Below are 18,120 nucleotides of genomic sequence, written 5' to 3'. Positions count from 1 at the left end.
TGTAAATGACACAATAACCTTCAATAACATGAACACTTGACATTTTTATTATCACCGCTACAACTCAAGCGTTTGTTTACTTCCATTTGTAAACAGCTAAGACTGTTAAGTGCTGGCCTGGTGGTGCCTCCCAGCAGCTACAGGGCTGCTTTGAAAACACCAACTGGGATGTTTTCTGCAACCATGACCTGGAAGAATACACGTCTGCAGTACTTGGCTACATTCAGCACTGTGTGGACACTGTCACAGTAGACAGGCGTATCCGGGTCTTCCCAAGTGAAAAGCCCTACATGACCAAAAGTGTCAAGTGTTCTGCTGAAAAAGTCAGCCTACAGGGAGAGGATCAAGGAGGACTTCAGCAGCAACAACAGCTGACAGGTGTGGCAAGGGGTTCAGGACTTTACCAACTACAGGCCCAGTAACATCATTGCAGCAACAGGGGGCATCTCGCTGGCAGAGGAGCTCAACCACTTCTTTGCCTGTTTTGAGGTGGAGACAGTTGCGGGGGCCATACGGCAGATACCAACCCCCAACAGCCAGACCTTCACCGTGCAAGCCCTGGAGGACCAGGCGTGTTCTGCAGACGGTGAACCCCGGAAGGCTGCGGGACCAAACGGCGTGACCGGGAGAGTACTGAGGGACTGTGCTGACCAACTGGCTGATGTCTTTGCCAGCATCTTTAACCAGTCCCTCTCCCAATGCTCCACCCCCTGCTACTTTTTAATCTCATTATACTTTGTGCTGCGTATACTACTCAGGCAACACAAACACACAAAACCACTTTTTGTTTCTTGAAATACGAAACCCTACAAATACAGGGCCGCCAAAAATTTTCAAAGAAAATCATATTGGAAAAACTCAGAATAAAGACAAAAACACAGCCTTCTGCTTTCGGATTCACCATCTTAGCATTTTCACTTACAATTTTATAACATATGTCGAATTACTTTTTAGTTAAGGACATAAATATTTCTGCATGCTTAGTCACATTCATGGAATTAAAACTACGTATTTTAATACAAAACTCACGAACTGAAGGAATTTCAGCTAACCACCACGCATTACGGGTAATATGCTAATCAGAACCACGCCTACCGGCGCGGAGAGAAAGACTTGAAACAACAACGTACAACATAAAACCACTTTGATTTGTGAAGATACTTTCAGTTAAACACGTATAATTTACCATAATAAACAATATGTTACACAAACCACAAAAAAAAAACCCTGAGACAAAAAGCCCAAATGATTTTCTTCGCCGAACAATTACCGTAATAAAGTAATTTGCTTTTGCATTTATATACACGATCGCAATGTTTTCACTACGATTACAAATCAACAATTGTCAGATTACGATCCAACATGTGAAGTTAATGTTCTTAGATATTTAATCATATTCATTAGATTGGAACTGTGCATATTTGTATCTAATACGCTAACTCTGAAAGTTTATCGTCTGGTTACCACACGTGCTAAATGTATTATGGGTAAATTTTAAAAAGCCTAGCCTAGCCTCTTCTACGCGAAAAGTCTTTGCAATGTTCAAGCCAGTGGGTTTTCCCCATTTTTTAAAAGCATCTAAATAAGACGATACAGTTGAATAAAGTGGATACTAGATTTTCATTGCCCCCCACAACTCATAACAGCGCTGCTTTCTTTCAGTTTATATGCTTCCATTTTTACACGTATGAAATACGTAAAGTCCAGCAAGAGCGTTCAATTAGTCTCTACTTTGGGACGTTTTGTAAGTCAGGCCGTCTATTTGTTCAGTCTTTCACAATTTTTATTTTCAAAAACCGAGAGTGAAATCTCAAACAATTTCATTGCAATCAGGAAGCGAATTAGCCTATTCAGTGTTATTTCCAAGACATGATAAAGGAAGCAATTTCATGAGGGCGTAAAGGAGTGGTGGAGCGGGTGACCGCTCCAAGATGGCGATGGCGCCAATAGCGCTGATCAGTGGCCAATAGACAGTAGCGGTCAATGCGGCGTCTACTCTTTATATGTCTATGATTGATATGACGTGAAATGCAAGTCCGCTGCGTCACTACTACACCATTCGAGAGGTCACCCGAGATTTCAAGCACTTTTTGTCCACTGCGCAGGGTGGGCGTGGCCTAAACGTGAGGACCACGGTGAGGACCACCCACTGATTCGGCTGTTATTAACATTTACCCATAATGCTTTACGCACACGTAGCAACCAGCCGATAAACCTTCACAGTTCCTGTGTCATATACAGATATACATAGTTTGAATGCAGTGAATAAGACTGATCCGCATAAATATTACTTTCTTCAAGTTTAGTGTAACTTGATAAATGTTGATTTAGTAAGACCATAATTGAAAATGCTGCGATTTTGAGTTGAGCATGCTGAAGTTGATGTTTGCGTTAACAAAAATAGAGTCCATCTTGGGTAACGTCAATATTTTTGTGACGTTTAAATAATTTTGTAACTCTGCTGTTGCAGAGTATTTACGGTGAATAATTTAAAGTTAATATTATGGAAATGCCAACATGTTTATTTCTGCTGTAAATATCAAATCTGTAGGAAAATAAGTATTTGAACACCCTGCGATTTTGCAAGTTCTCCCACTTAGAAATCATGGAGGGGTCTCAAATTTTCATCTTAGGTGCATGTCCACTGTCAGAGACATAATCTAAAAAAAAAAAATAAAATCCGGAAATCACAATGTATGATTTTTTTTTAATCATTTATTTGCATGTTACTGCTGCAAATAAGTATTTGAACACCTGCCAATCAGCAAAAATTCTGGCCCTCACAGACTCCACTTATTATTCCAAATTAGAAGCACCTATTTGAGGTCGTTACCTGTCCACCCCACACAATCAGTAAGACTCCAACTACTAACATGGTTAAGACCAAAGACCTGTCCAGAAACACCAGAGACAAAATTGTAGACGTCCACAAGGCTGGAAAGGGCTACGGGGCAATTGCCAAGCAGCTTGATGAAAAAAGATCAACTGTTGGAGAAATTATTAGAAAATGGAGGAAGCTAAACATGACTGTCAATCTCCCGCGGACTGGGGCTCCATGCAAGATCCACCTCGTGGCGTATCAATGATCCTAAGAAAGGTGAGGAATCAGCCCAGAACTGCACGGGAGGAGCTGGTCAATGACCTGAAGAGAGCTGGCACCACTGTTTCCAAGGTTACTGTGGGTAATACACTAAGACATCATGGGTTAAAATCATGCGTGGCACGGAAGGTTCCCCTGCTTAAATCAGCACACGTCCAGGCCTGTCTTAAGTTTGCCCATGACCATTGGATGATCCAGGGGAGTCATGGGAGAACGTTATGTGGTTAAATGAGACCAAAATAGAACTGTTTGGTCTTAATTCCACTCGCCGTGTTTGGAGGAAGAAGAATGCTGAGTACCATCCCAAAAACACCGTCCCTACTGTGAAGCATGGGGGTGGACGCTTCATGCTTTGGGGGTGTTTTTCTGCACATGGGACAGGACGACTGCACTGTATTAAGGAGAGGATGACCGGGGCCATGTATTGCGAGATTTTGGGGAACAACCTCCTTCCCTCAGTTAGAGCATTGAAGATGAGTTGTGGATGGGTCTTCCAACATGATAATGACCCAAAGCACACAGCCAGGATAACCAAGGAGTGGCTCTGTAAGAAGCATATCAAGGTTCTGAGTGGCCTAGCAAATCTCCAGACCTAAACCCAATAGAAAATCTTTGGAGGGAGCTCAAACAACGTGTTTCTCAGCAACAGCCCAGTAACCTGGCTGATCTCGAGAAGATCTGTATGGAGGAGTGGACCAAAATCCCTGCTGCAGTGTGTGCAAACCTGGTGAAAAACTACAGGAAACGTTTGACCTCTGTAATTGCAAACAAAGGCTACTGTACCAAATATTAACATTGATTTTCACAGGGGTTCAAATACTTATTTGCAGCAGTAACATACAAATAAATTATTAAAAAATCAAACATTGCAATTTCTGGATTTTTTTTCCTTTTAGATTTTAGATAAGATGAACATTTCAGACCCCTCCATGATTTCTAATTGGGAGAACTTGCAAACCGCAGGGTGTTCACATACTTATTTTCCTCCCTGTATATACCACAGTGCAATGTAACAAATATCAAAGATATTAGGAAATAATGTCTTCAAGTTTGGTAATCTGAGAAATCATTTAATAAAATCAGAAGTGAAAATGCTGTGATGCTGAACTGTGATTTCTTTTGATAGTTCTTGTCAGTCCTGTTTCTGTAGGGTTTCATATTTGTGGTTCCATAATTTAGAAAGATAACTTATCTCTGACGTTTTGTGAAAAATAGCTTGGCTCGTCACATCCTGTCCTTGAAACAGTCTGTTGTCTTATTCCTGATGTGGATATTCCACTTACTTGCATGACACATACCACTGACTCACTGTGGCTTTTTTGTGCAGACAGTGCAACTTTTGCAAGGTTGCATGACAGTTGTTCCATAACAGAACTAACATACACATTCCCCCCTTTGAGACCATTTATGGTTGCAATCAAAAATAAGTACAACCAAACTGTGAGCATAAACCTCCAGCGGTTTACAGAGATGGAAAATGAACCACAGACAATAAAACTCTCATATAGACCTGACCCTCCTTTCAGTGCCCAGAGCTTTGGCAAGGAATGTGCACAAAACTCCCACATAGTGTAATGTTGTACTAATGGAAAAACAAAACTAAATACTGTGAAAATATGGTCTGTAAACACCCAGGTTCTTACACCGACATCCCGTTGTGTGTGTCTAGGGCTCATCTTAGAGGACTAACAGAGGCGATCAGGACTCCCCGCCCCATGCCTCGGCCAGATGTAATCCATATCTATACCTTAGCTAAATAATGTATAATACTTGATAATGTAGGATAATGTGCAGATAATCAAACAGTCAAATAATACTACCAAAATAACATTTCCAAGGTTACATTTTGTTCCACAAAACTGATGAACTCACTGACTGAATGCCACACTACTATTATTGTGCCCAATTTCATAGCCTTAAGAGTGTGCATATCATGAATTCTTGGTCTTGTTGGATTTGTGAGAATCTACTGAATCTACTGGTACCTTGTTTCCCATGTAACAATAAGAAATATACTCAAAACCTGGATTAATCTGCTTAGTCACATAGCACTACTATTATTCTGAACACTACTGTGTGTGTATTTATGGCCCTCAAAGATAAATGCAAAAATATCCTGTGACTGCAGAGTAAGGGGTAAACAAAAGAAGGCATTAGCCAAATCAGTGACTGTGAATTGTGTATGAATAGGAATCGGTGACTGGAGAGCAATATACGGATCACTCACAGAGACTTTATCAGTGGCTGTGTTTTTATTAAATTCTTGTCAGTTGTGGACCATGTGCCAATCTGTATGGTCAGGTTTTTCAACTGGCAAAATGGGTGTATTCCAGTGAGAAGAAGGAAAATGCAACACACCAGCTTGTAACAACCCAATGATAGTTGGGGGGAAGTCCTGTATCTCTACAACTTTTAAAGGTATTCAGCGCACCAATCTGGAATTTCAGTGGTAGGGGTGATGTCAGCGGCGTGCTGCTGGACACAAACAATGTCATAATCAGACGTAGTCCACAGGGATGCAGGAATGCAAGACATGTCAGGAGCATCTGGATGGTCAGAGCATTCTCTGCCATGTTCTCGATGCAGTTCCTGTTCTTCCAAATATCCTTTATCCTGTGTAGATATCAGAATCTTCCACATGGTTCCACATGTGGAACGAAATATCCCTGGAATGAAAGTAGGCAGTGATTGCAGTGTGAGGGCCTTTTTTACCATTGGGCCTATGAAGCGTACCTTATATCCGGCTCCTATGGCTAAAGTCACATGGGGTGCAACTTCGTCTTTGAGCGCATACCACAGCTGTTTTTTCCGGATTCAGTCAAATGCATGGCCAGCCACACCTGGATTGCCAACATAGATGGCGGAGATCATAAGAGTGTCTGTGTGTCCTTCATGGTCAGCGAGCAAGCACTCCCTATAGTCTCATCAGGATGTCAGAGATAATTATATGTACAATGTAAGGGGTTGATTGGATGTGTGGTAGCCAGTTTCCATTCCATGTACTTGGCAATATCGACGGTCGATCTGATCCATTTTGCAACAACCTGGACCAGTATATCTGAGTCATGTCAGGGGGCAACACTGGGGATGTCATCACTGGCATCATACACAATACCCTGTCCGTAACAGGTTAAGAAGAAGAGTAGCCTGGAATCTGTACATCAGGAGTGCAATAGATGGACATGTTCAATTTAGTCAGTAAATCACGACCCAAAAAGGTTGGCAGGACTGGATGACGCATATAAAAACAAATGAGTCAATGTCTGATGGCCGACTGCAGTAGGCAAGTGTTGTTGTTGAGTATTCACAGAATATCCTACAGTTCTCTGGCTCTTATCTGACATGGGTGTTGTCTTAGAGGAAACAGAGTTATTGCAAGACACTGTGGCCCCTGTATCCACCAGCATATCATATTCCACTCTCTGTATCTGACACGGAACCACTGGGGGGTATTGGACCCTGATTGGGATATTCCAGAGACCCATCTCCAGGCCAGGGGTGCTGAGGTAGCTGATGTTGTGGTGGATGTTGCGATGTTGGAGGCATCAGGTGTCTGAGCTGAGGTCTCAACATGTGGACAATCATGTTTCCAGTGTCCTGCCTGACCACAATAGTGACAAACACTTGAATTAGGATTGTAAGGATGTCTCATGTGTCCTCCTCTTCCCCATCCACTAGGTGAAAATCCACGAGTGGTGGCATGCGTGGTGGTCGTGGACTAAAATACAGGGTCCAGTCTGGAGATGGGATCGGATGGGATGGGATCCCATGGTCCGGACAAAGCTGGATAGGAGGCGGATGAGACTGTGTAGGAGGAAACCGAACACACCATATGAAGAGCAGTGTCAGTTAATCAGGCTGTTTGGATTTGGCACCTGTCCACTCAAGCCTCAGCATTGGTAACCTGCAGGTGCAACAATTTTTCTGCAGCTGGGCTACTTCGACTTCCTTTTTATATTGCGACTTTTTATTCACCTCTGTCTCATGTGTCACCTTCTTCTCCCACTGGGGAGTCGTCCATGAGATCAGCCCCACCATGTCGGGCCATCTTAGTGCGTATTGGTTGGGGAAGACCTTCATCATAGTCTGACTCCAAAGTGTGGCAACAGCTTCAGAGGAATCATGCTTATGACCCCAGCATTTCGCCAAGCCGTGTGGGCTCTAAACCAGATCATCATGAACATCCTCCACCCGGCTTCTGTAGTGGGGTCTATCCCTGTAGTGCATTTGGATGTTGCACTATGGGATATTACATGCTGTGACTCCAACACTCTTTGTCAGTGATTATTGAACGGTGTCTCATCCAGGGTTAGAGTCATATTAGCATCGATGTCTGCACTGGAGGGCCCCGACAAGGCCATCACTGCTCTCAAACCTCCCACACAGAGAGTGCTGCCTGCAGTATATTTTTCAAAGGTTATGATCCATGGGCCCGCCCCCTTTTGTTCAATCTTGTCTTATCAGATGAGAAAATTTTGTTTCTCTTTTGGTTCTTCTGGTCTGAGAGTCCTTCAGGTTACTTCTGGCAACTACAGGCGAGCTGCCATGTGCCTTTTACTAAGGAGTGGCTTCCCATCTGACCACTCTACTATACAGGCCTGATTGGTGGATTGCTGCAGAAATGGTTGTCCTTCTCGAAGGTTCTCCTCTCTCCACAGAGGAATGCTGGAGCTCAGAGTGACCATCGGGTTCTTGGTCACCTCCCTGACTAAGGCTCTTCTCCCCAATTGCTCAGTTCAGATGGGCGGGCCAGCTCTAGGAAGAGTCCTGGTGGATCCAAACTTCTTCCATTTACAGATGTTGGAGGCCACTGTGCTCACTGGACCTTTCAAAGCAGCAGAAATGTTTCTGTATCCTTCCCAGATTTGTGCCTCAAGGACATCCTGTCTCAGAGACAATTCCCTTTGACTTCATGCTTGGTTTGTGCTCTGACTGTCAGCTGTGGGACCTTATATGTAGACAGGTGTGTGTCTTTCCAAGTCATGTCTAGTCACTGAATTTACCCCAGGTGGACTTCAATTAAGTTGTAGAAACATCTCAAGGATGATCAATGGAAACAGGATGCACCTGAGCTCAATTTTGAGCTTCATGGCAAAGGCTGTGAATACTTATGTATATGTGATTTCTTAGTTGTTTTTAAAAATATATTTGCAAAAATCTAAAAAACAAAAAAAACAACAACCTTTTTACATTGTAATTATGGGGTATTGTGTGTAGAAATGTAAGAAAAAAAATGAATTTACTCAATTTTGGAACAAGACTGTAACACAAAAAGTGGAAAGTGTTGACAATATTTTCCAGAAGTACTACATTTATCTGCAAGATAGCAACCTTTTATTCAGGGAACTACTAAATGATTATGTACTTACATTATTAACATCCACACAGTTCGTGCTATATATATATATATATATATATATATATATATATATATATATATATATCTATATATATATTATATATATATATATATATATATATATATATATATATATATATATAATATTTTAACGTACGAAATACTCTGTAAAAACAGAGTTCCAAAAATTGAAGTCGAAAATATTATAATAAGTGCGATTTCAAAACACCACTTCTGCACACATATAGGAGCACGACGTTTTCCCTTATGGTGTCATCAACTCGACCTAATCACTACACACTTGGTGAAAGTAACATTTGTACGTCTTCAGTTAATTTAATTGCATTTAAACAATGTATATTTGTATCTAACACGGTAACTGTTTATGGTTTGTGGGCTAGTCGCCAAACGTGCTCAAGGCATTATGGGTAAATTATAACAACACCACACCTCTTCCACACAACAACTATGAATCTTCAAATCACTGCTTTTTAAAATTATTTTTTCTACAAGCATTTGAATCATGAGAAGATACGCTTGAATAAAGTAGACCTTAGATCTTTATCTATGTCACAGCTCAGAACGGCGCTGCTTTCCTTGTTCGCGTCCGTAAGAAATACTCAAATAAGAGATTCAACATACAACAAGAGCTTTCACTTTTGTTCTACTTTGGGACGTTTTGGCAGTCGGGCGGTTTATTCTTCCATCTTTCATAATTTTTACTTTCGAAAACTGACAATTACTCTCAGTTTAATTTGTATTTCCAAGAAATGATAAAGTAAATCATTTTAATGAGAACATCTAACTTAATCTTAAAAGCAAAAGAATGCAGTATATTGCCACTTAGCTCTATTATATGAACACTGTTGAAATCATTCATTAAACATATTTGAGATAATAGATAAAGAAAAAGCACCATCAAGTTGTTACTACTGTCACAACAGCAATAATTTGATTGAAACAATTTCTAAAGTACATTTTTAAGATAACATGGATGATACAAGAAAGTGAAAACACATTTTCCATTCTGGTGTTTATGTGAAATCTAAATAATCAAAGTAGAAAGTACACAGTGAAGAACAAATATAAGTAACAAAATCGAATTTTTGAATAATAATACTGCAAAACATAACTAATGTATAAAACAAAAATACAATATGCTTTTAAAATAACTGAAGCTATCTGCTAAAAAGACATAATGAAACTTAACTTTTATGAAAGTTTTAAAATATTGTTATATCATTAATTATATTGTGTACCCAGTCATCACTCACTTCCTGTGGAAGTGACATACGTTGCTGGGGCGGAGTCCTTTGTCAGTGTTGTTTTAAAGAAAATGCTTGCAAATGTCTATTTGAAAAATACAAAATACCTCATGAAAAAGGATGTTCTTTCGGGATCTAGGAAGCACTTTAAAGCTAAATGGATAAAAGAATGCCTCAAAGTGCCGCACTCTCTATTTTTTAATTCCATTCACTGTTTAAAATGCTGGGAGGTCATTTCTTTGGCCTCAGAAATTGCGTAAAACAAAGAAAGTGTAAATAACATACGGACATTCATTCAGGTTGATGTGCAAAGGCCTTTTTAGTGCAGCAAATCTGGCCTCGAGGCGACCAAAAATCACACTCGATGACCATGTGTCCACTCCAGACAGCACAACTCCAGTGATTTTTGGTTGAAAACTGGGTGATATCCATCTGAACATCTTTTCACCCACTTTAAACCAGTGAAAATGTGGCAATTATCAACATGTCACAAAATGTAAATTTCTTTCATCAAATGGGTGATTCGTTCAGATGAAGCTTTAAACAGAGGTGATATGGATTATTGTGGTGAAATTTCTCCAAATTGATTTTTCACTGGTTGGTGAAATCTGGTTTACAAAAGACACCTTTTCATTGTATTTAATTGTTTCACATAAAACGTCACAAAGACAGAGATGCGTCGACTGCACACTGTCAAAAAGAAGCTTCCAGAACACTGAACAGATTCAAGGATCATTTTCAAACAAGAATTTACATTTATTGTTATAATGCGAACGCACGAACACTTCAGACTTTTTCTGGAGTTTTGGTTGCTGTCTGCACACACAATTGATGTCGGATTGTAGCTCAGAACATTGTAGCAAAGAGACCTGGAAAGTGGACTTTATGATCACAACACCCTCGAGAAGTACAAAACAAACCAGAAATAAGCGCTGCTGCCTGCACATGTGTTGACTGGAGATGTTTCTGACTGCGTGTCGCCATGCGGTGTGTACGGGACGGCCTGTCATCAGCAGGGGAATAAAGATCAGTAAGATCAATTTCCTCTGTCACCACAGGATCAGGCAACACAAAAGGGTTGTCGTGGTGTGATACTTGTGATGCTGGAGTAAACAGAGTGGTTGCCCCACTGGTGGTGTCAGATGGTGACAGTACACCATCATGTTCCTGATTGCGTTGTAACATTTCTTGCATATGTGACACATTATCTATCAGTGATGCTTTGATGGAAGCTCGAATGTGAAATAGGAAGAGGAGCTTTCCGATGCAGAGTGACACAAAAGGGAGATGGGAAGCGGAGTGACCCACCGTTTCAGCGGGCGGTGGGGGCTGATGTGTGTGATGTTTGACTTCTGCTGCATGCAACACAGCTGCACTAGTGGCTTGTATATTTGTTTGTTAATTTTCTGGGCCATAGGGGGAAGATGCCTCAGTCAGGGAACAGTGAAGTCTGTTAGCCGGGGTGGTCATTGGGGCTGTCGGTGGCATTGTTTTAGGGACATCCACATTTTTGTCAGTCTTGTCATTTGTTGTTAGTCTTGTCAGGTTCAGCCTGTGTTATTTGTGTCATCTTTACTCCGACTGCCTGACACGGTTTCTGTTCCTTGTCCATAAGTACCTGTCTCTGACTACCTGTGGGACCTACACTGCATCTGGAAAGTATTCACGGTGCTTCACTTTTTCCACATTTTATCTTCTTCTTCTTTCGGCTGTTCCCATTAGGGGTCACCAAAGCAGATCACTCGTTTCCATCTCACCCTGTCCTTTGTATCTTCCTCTGTCACACCAGCCACCTGCATGTCCTCCCTCAGCACATCCATAAACCTCCACTTTGGCCTCCTTCTGCTGCTCTTGCTTGGTGGCTCCATCCTCAGTATCCTTCTCCCTATATACCCTGGATCCCTCCTCTGCACATGTCCAACCATCTCATTTTGCCTCTCTGACTTTGTCTCCAAACCGTCCCACCTGAGCTGTCCCAATCCTGTCCATTCTCGTCGCTCCCATAGAGAATCACATCTCCAGCTGTGTCTCCTGTCTTTTTGTTAGTGCCACCGTCTCTAAGCCTTACAACATAGCTGGTCTCACTACTGTCTTGTAAACTTTCCCCTTCACTCTTGCTGATATTCTTCGTCACAAATCACTCCTGCCACCTTTCTCCATCCACTCCACCCTGCCTGCACTCTCTTCTTCACCTCTCTACCACACTCTCCATTACTTTGGACATTTGACCCCAAATATCTAAACTCATCTACTTTGACCACTTCTACTCCTTGTAACTGCAAAAGTCCACTGGGCTCCCTCCCATTCACACACATACTCAGTCTTGCTCCTACTGACTTTCATTCCCCTGCTCTCCAGAACATATCTCCACCTTTCCAGACTAGACTCAACCTGCTCTCTACTCTCACTACAGATCACAATGTCATCTGCAAACATCACAGTCCATGGAGACTCCTGTCTGATCTCATCTGTCAACATGTCCATCACCATTGTGAACAAGAAAACTCCTTGAATGAGTCTGTTATTCCTACTGCGTATCTCACCGCTGTCATACTCTCCTTGCACATGTCCTGCACTACCCTCACATACTTCTCTGCCACTCCAGATTTCCTCATACAATACCAAAACTCTTGTCATGGCACCCTGTCATAAGCTTTCTCTAAATCCACAAATGCAATTCCTTCTGGCTTTCTTTATACTTCTCCATCAGTATTCTCAGAGCAAACACTGCATCTGTGGTGCTCTTTCTCGGCTTGAAACCATGTTGCTCTGCTCACCTGTTTTCTAAGCTTAGCTTCTACTATTCTTTCCCATAACTTCATGCTGTGGCTTATTAGCTTAATGCCTCTCTGTATTTACTGCAGCTCTGCACATCACCCTTGTTCTTAAAAATAGGAATCAGTACACTTCATCTCTACTCCTTAGGTATCCTCTCAAATTCCAAGATTTTATTAAAAAATTTGGTTAGAAACTCCACTGCCATCTCTGAGACATTTCCACACCTCCACTCGAATGTCATCAGGACAAACTGCCTTTCCACTCTTCATCCTCTTCATAGCTGCCCTCACTTCATGCCATAGAAGTAGAGAGATGGAATGCCAACTCAAGATCTCGTTCCACTGTGTTCAGTTTGTATATATATGGTAAATAGTAAATGGATTGCATTTACATAGTGCTATTCCATCTGCATCAGATGCTCAAAGCGCTTTACAATAATGCCTAACATTCACCCCAATGTCAGGGTGCTGCCACACGAAGCGTTCACTACACACCAGGAGCAACTATATATATTGGGGGGGGTTAGTTCAACGTCAACATGCAGAGATGTGTGCGATATCAGAAGGTTGCAGGCCTCAGTGTAGCAGTTTCTATTTTTTTCCTCAGATTTTTAAAGAAATATTGGCTGGCATCAATCTTGAAGATCCTCATATTGTTCCAGAAGAACCACACTCTTTTGCTGAACAACAAACTCATTGGTAGGAACAATTCACATTTTATTTCCAGTCATAAATTATTTCGATATTACTGAGGTATCACATGGTCAATACAATGAAATATGCATGATTTATTTCAGCCCACACAAATCAAAGAAAATATGAGAGACATCATGAAGGCCCTGACACCTGCCTTCAGTTTCTATGAAGCTCCCAAAACTGTGGAAAAAGATGACGTTAAAGGTAATCAGCAAGGTCAGTGGTTTTGTAAGGTATTACATAATTTAAACTGACATAAAAGTTTTGTAGATTCAGAACTGGGCATATTGCTAGAGACGCATCTGAGTTCTTGCATCATCAAGACATCCAAGATACCTGGGATGTGAGGCATCACAGGCAGCATTCTACCGGAATGGCTGACAGGATGACGCAGGTGACAGCTGTCACTGGAGACCACCAGCTGACTGGGTGGCTGGCACTGCGGGTGTTCACCAAACTGTTGAATGCTGAGTTGAATTTGGTTGGAATTAATAACTTCAGAGTGAATTGCCATTTTGAATCAAATGACACCTCTTTCCAAACCTTATAATACAAACAATAAACTACAACCGACCAAAACTGTTTTTTTTTTTCCACAAAATGAGACGTCCTCCGATTTTTATGAATTGCATCCTGACGTGCAGCCAGCTGGCTGTAAGACTTCAGCTTAGGCTATGGAGTTACATTTGTGTCATTAATATCTGAAAGGAAATGCTTTTGACAAAAACTACAGATTTTGTCCAGAAATCAGGCTTCATCATGTACATAAGGATCCAGTGACATGTACAGATTTTATTGATTTTTATTTATATCCGCAGATCAAGGATCCAGTGACCAATTTCATATTTATTTACTTTGAGACTCAACAAAATGTTGTTGACATAGAAAACCTGTAAAGCCTACTTTTAGTACACAGAAAATTCACAAGAGGTATTGATAAGTGGAATTGATAATGGCACACCAAAGAGTTCAATTCTTGCCCCATCAGACAAGAGAATTTTGTTTCTCATGGTTTGAAAGTCCTTCAGAATCAGAATCGAATTTATTGCCATATAAGTTCTCACATACAAGGAATTTGATCTGGTGTCATTGGTGCATAAACAACACTAAAAGAAAATACTTCAGTAAGAAGTAATAGGCGCATAAACAACAGTAATAAGAAAAGGAAAAACACTTCTAAAGAAGTAAAGGAGTCAAATAGTTGCCTTTTGTCAAACTCCAGGCGGCTGCCATGTGCCTTTTACTAAGGAGTGGCTTCCGTCTGGCCACTCTACCATACAGACCTGATTGGTGAATTGCTACAGAGATGGTTGTCCTTCTCAAAGGTTTTCCTTTCTCCATTGGGTTGTTGGTCACCTCCCTGGACCTCCCCTGATCACTCAGTTTAGATGGATGCCAGCACTAGGAAAAGTCCTGGCGGATTCAACCTTCTTCCATTTACACATGATGGAAGCCACTGTAAATGGTAAATGGACTACATTTATATAGCGCTTTTCCATCTGCATCAGAAGCGCATCAAAGCGCTTTACAATAATGCCTCACATTCACCCCGATGTGAGGGTGCTGTTATACAAGGTACTCAAGTCACTACACACCGGGAGCAACTAGGGGATTAAGGACCTTGCCCAAGGGCCCTTAGTGATTTTCCAGTCACATTGGGATTTGAACCCAACGCTTAACCACTAGACCATCACCTCCCCGCTCACTGTGCCCACTGGGACTTTCAAAGCAGCAGAAATGTTTCTATATCCTTCCCCAGATTTGTGCCTTGACACAATCCTGTCTCAGAGTTGACATCATGCTTGGTTTGTGCTCTGACATGCACTGCCAACTGTGGGACCTTATTACCCTATTTTGTGTACAATTTTGAGGGAAAAAAAAAAGAATTTCATCCATATTGGAATAAGGCTGCAACATAAAAATGTGAAAAAAGGACAAGCTGTGAACACTTTCCAGATACGCTGTACGTATTTACAATAAGGGTACTGAAACCATTAACTTTACCAAACAATTAAGCGCTCTTGCTAAAAGTAGCTAATGAACTCGGAGAAGAACTTAACTCTTTCTTTTTTTTTACGTGCAAAACGCTCTGTTTAAACAGAGCTCCAAAAATTATATATTGGTCGAAAAATTGACGACCACAATGGAAATAAGTCTGTTTAAAACGCTTAGCTTCTGTGCTATAATTGTGGAGCACAACGTTTTCCCTTATGGTATCATTACATCGACAATATTCAAATTACTACACACTTGGTGAAAGTAACATTTGTAGGTGTTCAATTAGTTTCATTGCATTTAAACAACGTATATTTGTATCTAACACGGTAACTGTGAAGATTTATCAGCTGCTCACCACGCGTGCTCAATGCATTATGGGTAACAATACCACACTTGTTCCATACAACTATGAATGTTCAAACCAGTGCTTTTTTTATTCTTATATTTCGTACACCTTAAGATCATGAGAGGATACGCTTGAATAAAGTGGATCTTAGGATCTTTATCACCGTCACAACTCAGAACAGCGCTGCTTTGTCTCGCGCCTTGATTAGAGAGAGTGACGTCACCTCAGAAATGGCGCCATTTTGGTTCCAATTGTGCTGAACTACTAAATGAACTTTTAATGTTTTCAACATTTTTAAACATTCATGTAACCACATGCAGCAAACAACCGGGTACAGGTGCTATCAAAATAAATATAAAAATAGTTAAGCTATCAAATTTGCATAAGTGTACAATTATGATGATTTATTTAATTAATTTAAAACCTGATTAATGCAGCTGCAGCTCTGTAACTCCGTGGTCATGCAATGACAGTTTGAAAAATTCTCACGTCTCTGGATAATGGTTTATACTGGCTAATTTGACCCTTTTGATCAGTGATTCCTTCGCTAATTTGCTGTCCTGTTGCCAGAGTGCCTCCTTCTTGATTAGTGTCAAACAACCAGGCATAAATAGAACCCAATTCTAATGAGTTGGGACGTTGTGTATAATACAATGATTTGCAAATCCTCTCCAACCTATATTCAGTTTGAATATAGGTTGGAGAGGATTTGCAAATCATTGTATTCTGTTTTATTACATTTTACACAATGACCCACTTCATTGGAATTGGGGTTGTACAAACACTGAAGATGCACTACAGTAAGAAACTCTTGCTTCATGTGCTCGTGATAATGGATGAGGTTTTCAAGATAGGTAAGTCCAGTTCTGGATGCTGTTTTGTGGCTTACTAGCTCCTGGATTCTGAGAAAACTGTAAATGCTTTCCCAAATGTGGTTTTGGGTGCGGTTTCTGATGAGTCCTGTAGAGGAAGAGAACCTGGATGAAGAGGATTTCATTCCTCTTTTATCTTCAGGTCAGTCACTGGCTTGACTATGCCAACGTGGACCAGGATATCATTCTTGCATATACGTTGGAGAGGATTGCAAATCACTGTATTCTGTTTTTATTTACATTTCACACAATGTCCCAACTTCATGGAATTGGGGTTATACCTGATGATATTTGGATGATTGCGGCTCTGCACAAGGTTGACTGGCACACTCCTGATCGATCAGCCAGCTCACGCTGGAATGCCCCTGATGCTAGGACGCCCAGTGTGGTCAGCACTTGTGTGGGCACAGACAACCTCTGGCTCCTTGCCATATTGCACTCTGGGCTGACCACAGTTCTGTGTGCAACTCCAGTCACAGTGGCCTTGGTAATCAAAATTAGTTTCAGAGCCAAATTATCCATCATTTGGAAGTAAATCCTCGCATTCCTGAATACACTCTCACATTGGATTGCACCATTTGTAAGGTCCTCTAACAACGCTAACCGCAGCCATTGTTAGTGCCATTTTACACATCACTTTGTACATGCTTTTATATTCATCCATATAATTGCAAACACATGAGTGTGTTAAAAGTTCAACAGTGCATCGCTGATGTGCACATCACTCTGATGACTTCTTGTTTCACATTATTAACTGTTCCCTTCGTCACCTGTACATGTCAGCGGAGCACATAGCTGTAGAAATGTACGTACGCCAGCCAGGATTTTTGCATGAGCACCGCACCTTCCACGCTCAAGTCACTTTTGATACATCTGCACGGGACGTGGAGATGGGCGTACACCAGGTTTTTGTGCATACGCACACTTTGTACATGAGGCCCCATGTCCTGCCGTGTAGCTCTGGGCCTTTTCAGAATCAGCCTTACCCTATGAGGTGGGATCTTGCATGGAGCCCTAGACTGAGGAAGATTGACAGTCATCTTGTGTTTCTTCCATTTTCTACTAAGTATGCCAACAGTTGTTGCCTTCTCACCAAGCTGCTTGGCCTGGTGAAACCTGCACAAGGCTGTATAGCCCCATCCCAATTCTGTCTCCAATGTCCATAGACAGCTCTTTGGTATTTAGTCAGTCCCTGATTGTGCAAGTTCTCCTACTTAGAAAGGTGAGAGAGGTCTATAATTTTGAACATAGGTACACATCAACTATTAGAGACAAATGAGAATAAAAATTCCAGGAAATCACATTGTAGGATTTTTAAATCATTTATTTGTAAATTATGGTGGAAAATTAGTATTTGGTCACCCACAAACAAGCAAGATTTCTGGCTCTCACAGACCTGTAACTTCTTTAAGAAGCTCTTCTGTCCTCCACCTGTTACCTGTATTAATGGCATCTGTTTGAAATCATTATCTGTATAAAAGACACCTGTCCACAGCCTCAAACAGTCAGACTCCAATCTCAACCATGGCCAAGACCAAAGAGCTGTTGAAGGACACCAGAAAGACAATTGTAGACCTGCACCAGGCTGGGAAGAGTGAATCTATAATAGTCAAGCAGGTTTGGTGTGAATAAATTAACTGTGGTAGCAATTGTAGAAAATGGAAGACATACAAGACCATTGATAATCTCCCTTGATCTGGGCCTCCA

General features: G+C 41.2%; 1 long non-coding RNA gene across 1 annotated transcript; it reads right to left on the bottom strand.

The window, feature by feature from the left end:
- Positions 1 to 318: 318 nt before the first annotated feature.
- Positions 319 to 17,768, bottom strand: LOC117511563. Its single transcript, XR_004560965.1, has 3 exons — positions 17,628 to 17,768; positions 14,886 to 14,891; positions 319 to 329 (listed from the first exon to the last, which is right to left on the bottom strand). It is a non-coding gene; the product is annotated as an uncharacterized LOC117511563 (long non-coding RNA).
- Between the last annotated feature and the right edge of the window lie 352 nt (positions 17,769 to 18,120).

This window comes from Thalassophryne amazonica, chromosome 6, assembly GCF_902500255.1.
Source record: "Thalassophryne amazonica chromosome 6, fThaAma1.1, whole genome shotgun sequence".
Lineage (NCBI taxonomy): Eukaryota > Metazoa > Chordata > Actinopteri > Batrachoidiformes > Batrachoididae > Thalassophryne > Thalassophryne amazonica.
The sequence above is the reverse complement of the archived record's forward strand: the minus strand, read 5'-3'. Positions and strand labels throughout refer to the sequence as shown.